We start from the raw sequence: 13,200 nt of genomic DNA, 5'->3' as shown, positions 1-13,200 counted from the left end.
TTTTAGTCTTAGTGATTATAGCCATTTTAACGGGCGTGAGGTGGTAATTAAGTGTAATTTTGATTTGCATTTCCCTGATTATTTGTCATGTTGAACATTTTTTCATGTGTTTATTGGTCATCTGTATATCTTCTTTGGAAAAATGTCTGTTCATATCCTCTGCCGATTTTTTGATCAGGCTGTTTGTTGTTCAGTTGTGTGAATTCCTTATATATTATGGAGATTAACCCTTGGAGGGCAATGTTTTTGTTGTTTTCAGTTATTGGGACTCTCTGAGGATTCATTTCTTGGACTGTTCTCATGAGAGTGTGAGATATGGACCAAGGGCAATTCTGTGGATGGAGAAGGTAGGGAGAGAGACCTGGGGAAGAGACTGTCATCCCAGGAAAGACTTGCATGGGACACCTGGGGATCTCTGGGCAGACAGAGAGTCCTGTAAGGATTTTGGCTGTGTGGGGAGGCAGTCAGGAGCCCCAAGTTTGGTTGGAAAAGGGAGGCTGTGACTTAATCTCACCTACTGAGTCCTAAGTCCCAGCTTCCTAGGCAAATTGAGTACGTTATTTCCTGATCATTCAACCACTATTTATTGGTGGTGTCCTAGGTGCCAGGGCTACAGCCTGTGAGCAGGACTAACTCCAAGTCTAAAGGAGAGGTCAGCATGGAGACAAAAAGATAAAACAGTGTTAGGGAGCGTGCAGGAACTATGGATATGCACATTGAGAAATTCTCTCCTAACTTAGAGTCAGGGAAGACTTCACGAAGGAAGCTGACAACATCTAATCTGAGATCTAAAGATGGGATATGGGTTCAGCAGGTAACAGGAAGCAAGAGCTTTCCCATCTGCAGAATGATGGGGTTGGATTTGTAATGATCAAGGTCCCTCCCAATTCCCATAGCCTCTGACTTTATTTCATAATTCCTACCTCTCTAGCCTTAACCCTGTCCTGCCAGTGACAGTTTTGGGTTCTGGGGAGAACAGAGGTCATGTTTTTGCTGCTCTGAATCTTCCTGGCCTGATCATCCTGGCTGATGAGTGTCTCTGCCAGGACTTGGCTGACGTGACGCTCAGCCTAGGTGGGTAATGGGCTCTCTGCACCCTCAGGACTGGAGGGTATACCCTCACTGAGTCTGCTGGAGTCTTGAAAATCTTGTTTCACTGTCTGCTTTGAGGTAAATGCAGCTCCCAGATGCTGGCAGGTAGATGCTGAGGGGCTGGTGTTGTCAGGGCTGACGATGGCCTGAATCTTCTCTGAGTAGGGTTCTTTGAGGCAGATTCCTATAGGCTGAGGCCCTTCAAGCGAGAGAGCAATCTCAAGCTTCCTTGCTGGGTGGCAGATGGTAAAGTCCTTGATGCTGGAGGTGAGAGGGGAAATGATGACAAGCCACTTTTGGCCCAGTTGGCAGGCTGCAGGGCCTAATTATAACCCACCAGGACACTCCAATATGGAGCAGGTTTTGGAGACACAAGAAACAAAGAGCAGAGAATGATCACAATATGACTTAAGAGAGGCATCCACGGGCAGTTGTTGGAGGGAGTCAGGGAAAGAGCAGTATTACCTGAGGCTGGGGAGCCTGGCCTTGGAGACAGACCAACCTGGGTTATTAACCTCTCCAAGCCTCAGCTTTCTGATCTATAAAATGGGCTATGATAACACCTTCTTCAGAGGATCATTGTGAGATGAAGTGAATAATGCGGGTTTTATCATTCATGTTGGCACCTATGAGTGCTCAAGAAATGTTATCTATTTTTATAATAATTTATTAATCATCTTCTGTGCCAATATGATTGGTTGATAATTTAGGTTGAAAATAGGTTGATAATTTAAAAAATTCATTAAGGATGAGCTATGCACCTTGAATGCACATTTACATAGAATAGTTACAGCTGGAAAGATCTGTCAAGATCACGTAGTCTGCATTTCAGTTTCCTTACCGGCAAATTGGGGATGATGAGCTCTGCCCTACAAGACTGCTATGAAAATTAATTAAAGATTGTGCCCGTGACAGAGACAGTGGGAATCCAGGGCTCGCTCATGATGACGGAAGGCCAGGTTCTATGCAGGCAGACAGCCCTTGCCTGAAAGATATGGGGGGAATGTCAGACATAGGAAATAAAAGCCAGCAGAGTGGATGTGGGCAGAGGAAGGCTAATTAGGGACATGTCCTGGCTAGCAGGATGCTGATGATCCTGGGATGCTGAGCAGCCACCCTGAGGTTGCTCTCCCTTCACCTCATCCCAGACAGGAATTCAGTCTTCTTTTCTTTGATCATATGCCACTATTGGAGTTATGTTATCTTTCTTGCACAAACCACATCTATGCTGCATTGTCTACAATTTTTAGTATCGATTTCTTTAAAGTAGATTAAGATCCTAAGGATATGAAAATCAATCAACCTCTTGGATTTTTATGATTTCTTCCTGTATCTTTTACAGATGTTTCTCCTACACCTTTATCAAATTTTTCCAAAATATTTAACTTAGTTTTCATGGAAACACAGCCCTCTTCCTTCTCACACTGGAAGTTCATAATTTTACCTAGGATTTAATTAAATGATTACAATAACGAGTACAACTGGAATGAACAGATGTAGGTATGAACAAAACTGATTCTTGGTGTTATAAACTCAATTAGGGGATGCAGAGTGAGCAGACACCCTGGAAAGTAGCTGACTAGCTGTGGGTATCTGGGTGCCATGGGCATCAATCAGTATATTTTACAGGAAACGGAGTGTGCTGTCTAAACCAACTGGTTGGTCAAGCAAAGACCTGTAAAAGAGCTTCTGTTGTACTTGAAGATTCCATAAGGCATCATCCTTTCTCTTGCTCTGGTTCTTTATGTACTGTTCTCTTTGTCAGGAAGGCCCTTCTCATCTCTTTCCACCTCTCCCTTTTTTCCAGGGCAATACTTATTTTACTTCATGACTTACTTCAGGGAGTCCTTCCTTCTACCCTATTCCTCCCTCATATTACTCTCCCTAAAACTTTTTGCTAGACTCTTGTGCACTTCCTGTCCTTCCCATCTCCCTTGTGAGGACGGCTGAGCCACAAGATGGAAGGAACCTGGGTTCCCTCCCTCCTCCTCCCACTCATACGAGAGCACATACCTCACTCTGTTGCATTTAGTTGGTCACTTCTCTGTCCCTTTCACTAGTATTTGAGCATCTTGATGGCAGGGCTGTGTCATAATCAACATTGTTTCTCTGGCACCAAGCCCAGTGCCTGACATATAGTTTTTCACTAAAAGTTTGTCGAGTGATTTGTAATCCTTTTGAAAGTATTATGCATATAGTCCAATCCCATAGTAGTGTAGCAGATAAACAATCACAGTCCAGTAATCAAAAGTTATTCTGAATGGCCTGAGCTATTTATTTGTATTCCTTGAATGCAGTAAACATAACCACGCTACTTAAAACCTCTTTATTTTTTTAAGCTTTTATGCACTTAAATTTATCCACACTTGGTATTCATAGTCATAAAGAGCATAAAGCATCACATATATATATATTTTTTTTATGGACCAGTCCTGGAAATGACACATATTACTACTTATACCCCTGAAGGCAGAACTCAGTTATATGCCCTCTCTCCCCAATTTCAAAGGAGACTGGGAAATGTAGTCTAACTGTATCCCAGGCAGAGTAAATTTCTGGGTGATATGCATATGCATATCTTTATTAGGCAATGTCAAAATATTTTAAAAGTGGTGTACCAATTTATACTCCCACAAACATTGGCTGAGAGTTACCATTTTTCCAAATTCTGGCCAATATTTGTTGCTCATCTCTGGCCTCCATATCTTGCCTGGTAATATCAATGTTGTTATCACATAACATGGTATATATTTGTCTCCTTTATATGACTGTGACATCATTGTTTGAAGTGACTCTGTTCTTTTATTGCAGATATTCAGCAATTCCACCCTAGGTGTGCACCCAGAAGAAAGGTGTGGACCCACGCACCAAGAGATACGCGCAAGAATGTTCATAGCAACATTAAATAGGTAGAACCTGGAAGCAATTCAAATGTCCATTGACAGTTAAATGGAATACTGTACAACAATGAGAACGAACAAATGTAACTACACAGAGTAACATGGATGAGCTTAAAAAACACAATACTGAGCAAAATGAGTACACATTGTATGAAGCTGTTTGTATAAAGCTCAAAAATGAACCAATGTAGACAATAGCGTTAGGGTTCCATACTTGGGTGGTGTGAGTATAAAGAAAAGAAAGGAAGCAATAACCTTGAAAGTCAGGTTACCGTGAGGGAGGAGGGAGGCGATTGTGACTGAGAAGAGCTCACTGGCGTCTCCAAAGAGGGGAATTAGGAAGGCTGAGACAGGGCTTTAGGGGCCAGAGTTAGTTGTGGGCAGTTTTAGTTTTAAAATGCAAAACATAGTTATTACTGCATAGCAGGATTATGATTTTAATTTCTTCCTTTGTGCTTGAATTGATCTTGAGAGATTGAGTTTACTTAAACAATAGATTAAAGCAACGAGAAGATCACTTGTAGTGGTTCGAATTTGTTGTCAATTTAAATCAATTAATGTTTTTTCAATTCAGTTCCATGCAGTTCCACAATTACTAATTTAACAAGCTTTGTTGCCTACTATGTAACGGTGACTATGTTAAACGTTAGAAAAACAAAGATGAAAAATATATTAACTGTCCTCAAGGATCTTGTGAGGGAAAAAATATGCAGTTAACTAAGATACATGCAAAATGTGATCTTCCAAGACAGAAGTGTAGACAGAATTCTCTGTGAACACCTGAGGGAGGAACAGGCACCATGACTGGGGAGCTCTGGGAAGGCTTCAGAGCAGAGGAGCTCCTGAGTTGGACCTTGAGAAATGAAGAGGGTTTTGATAGATGGCGTAGGAGTGGAGAGAATGAAAGCGGAGATCTGACAGAAAGAACATCAGGAATAAAGACCTGGAGCATGGATGAGTGTGAGGTGGGCAGGAGGAACAGTAAACGGACAACAGGACCTGGAGGGCTCGGGGTGTGTTTGACGGAGAGATGCAGGAGGGTAAATGGAAAGTGAGGTTAGACAGGCAGGCTGGGCTCAGACTGTGAAGGACTTGAAAGGCATGCAAGCAACTCAGGCAGCTCTCTCTTTCTTAAAATACAGAGGGTTCTTGATGGATTTGAAGCAGAGAAGCAACTTGGTCACATCTGCTTTAGAAAGTTGACTCAGGCAGAAGGTTAGAGGAGGAAACAGAGAGAGAAAAACCTAAAAGCAGGAAAACCACTCAGGAGGTTGTTCCAATAGTCATCACCAGCTCTCCCCCAACAAAAAAAGCCTGGAGTAAAAACGAGGGCTCTAGCCATGAGAATGAAGAGAAGGGAACTGGCCGACACAAGTTACTGTTCAATTGATGCTGAGTGAGGGGGAGGGAAGAATTGAGGATGGTCTTAGGGACCAGCCTATGTGGCTTGGTAAACGGCATGCTTCTCCTGTGAATGCAAAGGCTGTGCAGCATCTCTCATTTAAGTTAGTTGAAACTTTGAAGGACAAGGGAAGAGGCCCCCAGTGCTTCAAGTCTGTATGCTTGCTAACTTGACAGAAGTTTTGAGTCTCCTAAAATTTCTGATAGACTCACAGTTCCCAAGCAGTATTACATTTCTTTTGTATAAAAATGATTGACAACTTTGTGATGACACCTTCAAACATCCCTGTCCCAGCAGAAGAAAACGTTTCCACCTAACTCAAAACTCCAGTTTGGAGCCATCCACGCCAATGATTGCGTCATATTCCAGGGTGAGAATGTCCTGTAGGGAGTTGACAAACTGGCCCATCCTCCCTGAGAGAAAGTTCTACCAGAATCAGCAGTGGGGTGAGTTGAGGTGTGGCTGTCCACATTCCCCTATAACCTTGTTGTGCTGTCCAAATTTCTCCCATTTGCATATTCTCTGTAAACCAGGATCTGTCACCCAAGATCTCATCTTTGATGAGAAATTTTGTCCACTGTTTGAATGTTTTGACTCTCCAAACTCAAAGATTAAATACCACTGTACAAAATGTTTCCATTAATCATTGCAGATATCGTATCACAGAAGCCAGTGACAAAATCTTCTGGAGGCTCTTGGGCCTTTATCTGCCATCATCATCCTTTTTTCCTGCCAAATGCAAAAATTCATCTTCCTTCCTTCCTTCCTTCCAGACTGGAATGATTCCCTGGTACCCACAAATTCATCACTGGCCAGCTCATGGATAAATGCATTCCTTACATGAGATTTATTTCCACCCTCAATATTTTCCCCCTCCATCTAAACTAGGAAAAGAACACATTAACTTTCCTTTAAAAAAGAAAAGACTTTGAAAAGGTGATGGGATGGGAAAGAAACGGGAGGGAGCTTTTTGGATTTTTAAGACTTACTTTTGATCCTCTCTTGAATTTGGGTAAGTCCCTTAACACCTCAGAGCCTCAGTTTGCTAGTTTATCAATTGTAATAATAATAGCCCTGCCCACCCACCCATGGGGTGGTTGGATCAACCGCAGTACCATATGGGAAGACAGTTTGTAAATTGCACAGCACTATATAAATGTCATGCATCAGAATTATTCAGTGCTATAGTATGAATTTCAGTCTCAAAGGGCAAATGTCTATCTTTTTCTCTTCTTTCTGATTCTTATGCCTATCCATTCTTCATTGACTTAAAATATTTATTGAGTGTCCATTGTATAACAGCATTGTGCTAGAAACAGGGTTGACATGGGTATGACAGAAAATTTATACCAGTTTCAAGGTCAAAAAGATTCTAACAGGGGTGAGGAAATAGTATTAATATCTCTTTAAAAAATAAGCATCGCTTGATGTGGGATATGCTAAAAGGAATGGTGTGTGGTAGTAATTGCCAAGCCTGGCTGGACAGTAGATTCACCTGGAAAGCCCATAGAAAGTACTAATTCCTATTGAATTATAATTTGTGCGGATAGACCAAGAAATCTGAGTTTTGTTTTCTATCTTTTTTTTTTAATCAAGCTTCCTGGAAAATTCTTAGCCTGCCACCTAGCCAATTCCTTACTGGAACAATAGTCATAGATGACAAGAGATATAGAAGTACAATGGAGAAAGTGCTCAGTGAGGGCTGAAGTAGCTGGGGAGGGTGGGGGGTGGTTTCCTAGAGGAGGTGGGCATCAAGGTGGGAAGAATGATTAGTAGGGCTTGCACTCAAGACTCTCTTTCTACTGCCTTGATCTGGTTAAACCTTACTGCTCCTTTGGGATTCACCAACATTGCCACCTCCTCTGGTAACGGTTTTCTGACTCCATGAGATGGGGCTGGGGGCACATTTGGGCCTCCACAGCACTCTGTGCTTACTTATATCACCACTTATCATGCCAGTTATAGTTATGTGCTCTCTTAGTTGCCTCCCTCTAGACTGTACACTCTATGTAAGAGGAGGATGTGTTTTGTTTGTACTTGGCACAGTGTCTGGCACAGAGTAGGTTTTCAAAAAGCCTTTGTTGAAAGAATGAAAGGTGAAGGCATTCGGGCAGAAGCAACAGCATAAACTAAGATTAGAAAGTGAGATTAACCTTGGTGTGTTTGAGGGGCATGTGAAGAGTACGTTTGAGGATGGTCCGGCTGGAGAATAGAGAGGGGTGAGATTGGCTTTATGATAGAGCTTTGGGTTCATCCCTTCGCCACACACAGGCTGAGCACCTACAGTTCACCAGGCGTCTGCTGACATGAAAACACCACCCTCTCCCTAGTAGAAGAGATAGCTTTGTAAACAAAAAATTATGCACCAGGCACTGCTGGGGAACAGCACAGGGGCAACAGTAGTGAACAGCCCAGCATGCTACGGCAGCCAGAGTGTGGATAACAAACGCTGCTGAGATGCATCAGGATCAATGTGGCTGATGGCAGGACATTTGGACCAACTCCTGATGGAGGAGTAGTAGAATTTTATCAGGCATTGGAAGTGGGGAAAGGGCAGGAATCTTAGAAGCCTTTCCATCTAAAATCATTCTTGAAGCTTGAATCCTCTACCTGTGATCAATCAATTTATACTTGAACACCTTCATTGATAGGGAATTTTCTGCCCTCAAGGCAGCACCCTATTTTGCTTCAAAGGATACATAATATTAGGGCTAAGGATTGTCAGGCAGGCCATGGTTATGTGACATGAACGAGGTGGTTGTTCTCAACCACCATGTTTCACATTTGCACGTGCTCTGTCAACTTTCACTAGAGTCTTGATCTTAACCTTTGCCAGTGACCACATCTATCTTGCTCACCACTGTTACCAAGCACCAGTGACTGCCTGAACAGAACAGGCACCAAATAAAGATTTGGTGACTGAATGAGTAAATGCCGGGAAAGAAGGATGGTGTTCTCAGAATACCCTTCTGCTGCAGTGGTGGCCTGGACCCTGGTGAACGGAAAAGTGAAGGTAGGTGTTCTGAGATGGATCCAGGCAGCCTTAAGTCATGAGTACTGAGGTTCAGGTATCATTTGTCCCCGTTATCTGTCTTAAAGCTGCCCGTTTCGTGCCTTGCTTAAAAATGGGAATGTGGAAGGATAGGTGATGCAATAAGACAGAAGCTGGCGAAAGCCTACCCAGGGTCAATGAGCATCTCATGGTAGCTTTTTCCAGTTTCTCAAGTCTCTTTGTAGGTTTGAACATAACTATATCAGAGGAATAAACCTCGTTCTGTATTTAATGGGTAGGGGATGACTGAATAAGAGTGAATAGCTCTCGGAATTGAGTGTATGTGCTAATTGGAAATTGGACGTGATGGGTGATTTCAGAACACAGATCACCGTGAAATAAACACAGGAGGTGTGTTCCTCCTGCCTGGGCGGGCAGTGGAAGGAGCAGTGAGTTGGGAGAGAGCCATCTGGGTTCTTTCAGGCTGACCCCTGACTTGATAAACTTAGGCGCCTCAGGTCACCTGTCTGGGACTTACTCGTTGAAAAGTGAGGGAATTCGCTTAGGTTCATAAAACCGTGTGTTGTCTTTCAGGACACTCCCGAGTCACTGAGGTGTTTCAAGGGGGGAGATGACCTGGGTCTTAAGTCACTTCAGCAATTGTGTGAAGCGGGTCAGACTGTGAGGAAGGGTTTTTAGTGCGGAGATAAGCAGTGTACTGTGATCAAATAGCCTTTCTTGATTACCTTTTTTTCTGGAATTATTAATTGCAGGGTGTTTTTGGCCTTCTGCCTACATTTTCATGATCCTATTATTAATTCTTTAAAGTGCTTCAAGTGAAGTAAAAAACTCACGTAAGTACTATCAGCCACATGGTCAAACTCACCAGGAATTCTATCAATCCGTTTGGGTTTTTTTCTAGATCTCTCCTTCTGGAAGCCTTTGTCTTTCTGATACAGTCTGGACTAGGGGCTCTCCAGGCCCACCCCACAGTTGTTATCCTAGACTTCCCTCCACCCCTATGTTAGATCTTCTGTTCCCTGGATCCTGGTTTTTTTGGGTTCTTGATTTATTTCTTCACTTTGGTACAGAACATCATCCAGTAATTCCTGGAAAAGGCATTTAAGGAGAGTAAATTTTTTGAGAAGTTGTATTATGAAGTGTATTTTTTTCCACACTCACACTTTAATGACAGTATACCTGGTCATGACCCTGGGTCAGAAAGCTCGGATTTGGGAAGGCTTTGCTGCGTTCATTTTTGGCTTCCAATGTTGCTGTAAATGATACAACACTGATTCTCAGTCTTTAGTGCATCACTTCTGTTTTTTTCTCTGTAGGTTTTAGAGTCTTCACTTTGTCCCAAAGTTCTGAAATTTGGCAACAATGTATGCTTTTTTCAAGCAATGAGTGGGAACCCTCAATTTGGAAACTTATATTCTTTTGTTCTGGAAAAATTGCTGGTATTATTTCTTATATAGCCTCCTTCTGTTCTAGCCTGTCCTTTTCCTGATTCTAGGATATGTGTTGGATCTCCTACATTGATCCATTAATTGTCTCATCTTTTGTCAAAAGAAAATTCAGAGAGCTTTACTTAATATGGTATTTTGTTGAGCGAGAAACAAACTGTTCGTGAACTGGGAGCCCTCAAACCCAAAACTAGTATGAAGCTCAAAGGCATGACGTTCCTGGATGGCTTCTAAAGGGAGAATGAGGAAGTTGTTTAACCTTTACGATGATTGGTTATTACAATGGGGACAGCGGGGGATTGATTAAAAGTGATTATCTTTTATTATTTCAGAAAGATGACAAATTTTGATTATGATTATCGGATGTAGTTACAAGAAATATCCTAATTTAAGTTTCGCTTACATTCGTGAAATAAACTAGATTAAGTTTTGCCTATGTGGCTTAAATCAGAAGATCTTCAAGCCTCATCTCCATTTTATTTTATTTTAACACTTTCTGTATATTCCACCATTTGGTCTACTTTCCCAAAGCTATCCTCAATTTTCTCTTCCCAATCATCCTATTGAATTTGTATTTCTTGTATCATGCTCTTAATTTACAAGAGCTTTTTTTCTAAAATGTTCTGATACAAACACTCTTTTACAAAATGGCATTCTAGTCTTCCTTTCCTGGCTATTGAAGGATATTGTAGTTTTCTAAATTTTTTTCCTGTATTTTTCTCTTTTTCCACTGAGTTGAGTTGCTTTTAAAAAATGTTTATTTTTGTCTCTTTCCTGTGGAAGAACTTACACAAATGTCTGGTGATACTTAGCTGCCCATCCATGGTCAAAAGTGACATCCTAAACTGGTGACTGGAAATCCTATCTATGGGAGGGGTTGACAACTGGTGTGTGAATTTTACTGTGGGTTGATTTGGTGGGGACTTCCCAGGTGTTTCTGTTGGGAGAGTCTCAAATACCTGTGCTATAAACCTTTTCAGCAGGCCATTTGATTCTTCCAGGCAACTGATTTCTTGCCTGGGAAGGACACACCAGGCTAACAGCATCCCTGGAGCCAGGTGGTATGAGTGGAAGGGGCAATCTCGTATTTCAGCATGGAGACTTTCACTTAATTCCTTTGTTTTCAGTATAACCCTCTTCCACTACACCTGGTAACCCCACATTAAGAACTTTCACATCAGTTTCTTACGTAATAATCCTCCAGTTTCCTGTTTGAGTGGGAGAGGTAGTTTCCTGGCTCCAAAGAGTGAGACTTGGGACCTGGCATTCTAACAGTTTGTTAAAGACTTTTGCTAACCCCCTTGCTTCACACTCTTCTATGGTGGAAGCTGGCACTGCCATGTGCCAGCCTCTCTGGAGCCATGCAGTGTGAACGGGCCATGTCTTATTGATATCTTTTCCTGCAGCACTTGGTGTTCAGCTTTCTCAGATCCACTAGAAAAATCTTTTTCCACTTTCCGTCTTCCCAAAACTGGTCTCTCTCCCATTTATTGCCCTTGTATGTTTATACTTTTTGAATTCTTCTGATATCTTTTTAGAAGGGTATTTATAGAGGGAGAGACAGTGGTAAACATATGGCTTCAATCCATCATTTTAAACCAGAAGCCCAGATGGGCTTTTTATTTAAGTGATTTTATCCCGTCATGCCTGAGTTATTCTCTACTATGTGTCACTTTACTACAATCTAAAATCATGATGCTAAAATAAAATTGTTTCCTCTGATAACTCTCTCTCTCTCTCTTTCCTCCTCTCTTTCTCTCTCTCTCTCAATGCATATTTCCCATTAAAAGGCACATCTTGAATTTGAAATAGCGTTCCAGCTGGTTCAATCTGAGATGCTAAAATTTGGCTGATCCAACCATATTTTCTGATTCTAAGAGTCTGTTGCTATTCCGTTCAACTATGAATTGGAAATGTTCTTTCACTCACAACATCTTGGTCTTTTGAGATGGGCCAGTTCTGCAGTGGTCTGCATTATGTTGCCTCCAATATTCCAGCTGTTTGTTTTAATCCTGTGGCCTGTTACAGATGAGTTGGGAAGACTGCAGTCCCCTGTAAGTGACTGCACACCAAATGTGAGTTTGGAAATAGAATGAAGAGACAGCCCTTGCATAATAGAAGAGGCAATATAAAAAAAATAAAATAAACAACCACTGTATGCAACCGGTAGCAACCCAGGGAGCTCTTTCCTTCCAGGCTTTGAATTGAGAGAAAAATGATGCAAAGTTTAGGCACACTAATGCATGCTGACTCCCTAAGGGAAACTAGGGTGTTTAGTGTGCTTCCCAAACCACTGAGATGAAGTTCAAAGAGGTCCTGCCCTCTGTTCTTGATGCCACTATCTGAGGCAGCATTTGAGTGGATGTGTCCCGGGGCTGAACTAGAGTGGTCCTGAGAAGCCTTTCCTGATCCCTTAGCATGAAGTAGGGGGCCCATACTGTGACCCCACATCCTCGACTTCTGTGCTTGATATTCACTATTTTTGAAAATTACCTCTTACTTTCCCCAAACAGCATTCATTGCTTTTCTCTGATTATAAAATTCATAGATGTTCATTTTAACACGTTTGAAAAAAGTACAAAAAAATCATACACAAAAATGGAAAGCAGTTAGATAATGAACAACTCCAAGATAACCCATTTTTCCCTGTATATATATATATATACACACACACACATATATATCCCTGTATGTACATATACGTATGTATATAAATAAAAGTATATATATATACTTCTTCTTTAAAACAAAATTCATCTCTTTCTATGCTATTTTATAATACGCTATTTTTTCATTTGATATTATATTAAACATTTTCCTGTCATTATTCTTAAAAACTAGCTTTTTAAAAATATACCTTTGGAGTATCTATTATTTAAAAAAAATATGAATTCTGGTTTCAGCTCTGACATGTAAAGAGCTTGGCAGTTATGTCTCTCATCCTCAGAAATAGAAAAAAGCAAACAAACAGAAAAACAATGAGTCTAGACACAGAATTTATATCTTTAAAGAAATTTACTCAAAATGCACCATAGACCTAAATGTAAATGTAAAACTATAAAACTTGTAGAAGATAACACAGGAGAAAATCTAGGTGCCTTGAGCTTGGTGATGAAGTTTTAGATATAATACCTAAGCACAATAATGAAGGAAAAATTGATAAGTTGGACTTTGGTAAAATTAAGATTTTCTACTTTGCAAATGACATTTTAACAGAGTCAAATATGGGCTATATCCTGAGAAAAATATTTTCAAAACACATATCTGATAAAAGACTTGCATCCAAAACATATAATCAACTCTTAAAAGTCAACAATAAGGAAACAGACAACCCAATTAAAAAAATGA

At 41.1% G+C, this 13,200-nt stretch overlaps 1 long non-coding RNA gene across 2 annotated transcripts in view; it reads left to right on the top strand.

The window, feature by feature from the left end:
• Nucleotides 1–7,131, top strand: part of LOC123278936 (uncharacterized) — a 47,881-nt gene extending 40,750 nt beyond the window's left edge. For both annotated transcript variants that reach the window (XR_006516719.2, XR_011495768.1), the window contains one exon: nucleotides 3,904–7,131. This is a non-coding gene — a long non-coding RNA (uncharacterized lncRNA). The remainder of the gene's footprint in view (nucleotides 1–3,903) is intronic.
• Nucleotides 7,132–13,200: the final 6,069 nt, after the last annotated feature.

This window comes from Equus asinus, chromosome 20, assembly GCF_041296235.1.
Source record: "Equus asinus isolate D_3611 breed Donkey chromosome 20, EquAss-T2T_v2, whole genome shotgun sequence".
Taxonomy (NCBI): Eukaryota; Metazoa; Chordata; class Mammalia; order Perissodactyla; family Equidae; genus Equus; species Equus asinus.
This window is presented reverse-complemented; position numbering and strand designations above follow the sequence as displayed.